At 42.6% G+C, this 2,362-nt stretch overlaps 1 protein-coding gene across 1 annotated transcript in view; it reads right to left on the bottom strand.

Moving 5' to 3' along the window:
• IMPA2 (inositol monophosphatase 2) overlaps positions 1 to 2,362 on the bottom strand; it is a 27,466-nt gene that overhangs the window by 24,430 nt on the left and 674 nt on the right. The window lies entirely within an intron of this gene.

Here is a 2,362-nt window from a genome sequence, read left to right as displayed (position 1 = left end):
TGTAAGACGGGGGTCGGGGCCCCCTGGGGGGGGGGGGGGGGGCATTCTGACCACCATGGTAAGGGTTTGGAGGGGGGATTTTGCTAAGTAAGCAGACTGGTGACTATAGCACTGGCATACACAACTAAAACACTGCAAGTGCAAGTTTACCTTGTGAGGCAAGATGAAACAAATATAGGCCCGACGTGGGCCAAAACATTTTATTAACATGTATGTACATGTGTGCGAGATATCATACCCTGCTGTATATAAGAGACATATTTAGGTCCCACTGACAATTTTCTATGATTCGGATTAGAATTTGAAATATATATTTTTGTACTGTGTATCACTTCACCCATATGTAGCTGTATGCTCAATATGCCCAAATTCTAATCTTCATTTTTTCTATATATTTTCCGTTAGTGGGAAAAGGGGATAAAAAGGGTAATTAAATGTAACTGACAATATCAGCAACAGAAACAACAAATACTTTAATGAAAACCAATCTTAGAAAAGGTGAAAAGGCAGCTGCTGGTCTAGGCTGTTAGTGCAGATGTTGGGTAAGGCTACTTGACTGCATAAGACTGTGCCAGAAATCAATAATATAAGAAATTGAAATAACATGACAGTGGTGACCTGGGCCCCTTAATCATTAAAGGAGAACTATGAGGTGAGTGCTTTTCACTCATCCTCATAGTTCTAGCCGACCTGTGACAATGAAACTGTCACAGGTCGGCTCAGTAGATCGGGAAGTGAGCGAACACATAACAGCGTTCGCTCACTTCTCAATCCTGTCACGGCAGGGGAGGGACTGGATTCCCTTCCCCCAGTGCTGACTGGCGGAACGGACGGGGGAGGGTACAGCTGGCTCTGCTTCTAGATAGGCAGAGCCAGCTGTCACTCACGCATCTGGGCGGATCCAGACATAATTGTCAGGATCCATTTCAGCTGCGGCGTCTCAGTATACTGAGCTTAGGGTGACGGGAGGATGCTAGTTTGTGTCCTCCCGTTACCCTAAGGAGAACTATGAGGAAAAGCCCTAACCCCATAGTTCACATTTAAGAAAACTGTTGTTATTTCCTTCATTTGCCATCAGAGATCCATAATTAATAAAGATCAACATTTCCTACTACTGGAGTTGTCCACCTCTGCTGTACACGGTCAGATTATGCATGACCATCAGATTGTGTATGGCCAGTCTGATGGCTCGACACGTAAATGAGATGTGGTATGCACTAAACGTAAAAAGCCCAGGTTTAGATTTTTGATGTTGGTTGGTAAAAGAAGGAAGGATCTAGTCACTTCCTATATGTACACAGCACCAATAGATTATGGAACATTATGCAGCGCAGTAGAAGACGATCAGTGTGTGCATGTCTCACATATACCTCCCACCATTATAGATCCAATAAAAATAATCCAGATCTGGGAAATCACCAATCCGGAATGAGGAGAGACTGGCAGAGCTGCTTCCACAGAGGATCACAAATGGGCTGTGTGACTATGAACGATTGTGTAACCGATAGCAAACATTTCCTGGAGCCTTTAATTAACCCCTTCATGACTGACGACGTACAGTGTACGTCGCCAGCATTCTAAATTGATGACCTGTGGGGGCTTTTAAAGTGTCTTTTATTGATTTTTTGGGGTACTGCAGTTTTTCGCCGTTTCACGGTCGCACGCAATCTGTAAAATGGGCATGTTGGGTATCGTTTTACTCGTTGTAACCTCATCTTTTATATTTCATTTAAAAAATGGGTAATTTGTTGTGTTTTGGGGCATTTAATTAAATTTGTCACTAAATTTTGGGGTTTAATAAGGAGTTGCGCTAATATTGCGCAACATAAAAATTTTCAACTACCACCATTTTATTCTATAGGGTCTTGGCATTCAGAAAATATATAATGTTGGGGGGTTTTACGTCATTTTCAGGCCTAAAATGTGGAATATAACATGGGTGCAAAAATGGAAAAAAGGGCCTCAGTCATGAAGGGGTTAATGAATAATACAGATGAACCACCAGGGCCGGCCCTACCATCATGAATAACATGTTTTATAGCAACAAAGAAAGTTCAATGCCAAACTCCTGCCTGCATTCCATAATCCTCACCCATCAGGCAGGACTACTGTAGACCGCCCATGAAGTTCACATGTAACTGACCCCATTTAATGCCCTACTAATATACACTGTACAATCTCCTCCAACTATGTCATATATGGGCCTGACTGATTTGATGCAGTTTGAATGGGTGGGTTTAGATTTGTCCTCATATTACATACCGTATCTATCATATTGTACAGATTGTATGGTCAGCTTTAGTTGTACAAGGACAACATGCATGGAGGGAGGGGGGGGGGTCCTATTTTTCGGCACCCTAAA

This window comes from Nanorana parkeri, unplaced genomic scaffold (assembly GCF_000935625.1).
Source record: "Nanorana parkeri isolate BGI_ZX_2015 unplaced genomic scaffold, ASM93562v1 scaffold255, whole genome shotgun sequence".
Classification (NCBI taxonomy): domain Eukaryota; kingdom Metazoa; phylum Chordata; class Amphibia; order Anura; family Dicroglossidae; genus Nanorana; species Nanorana parkeri.
Note: the sequence above shows the minus strand (reverse complement) of the source record. Positions and strands in the feature narration are given on the sequence as shown.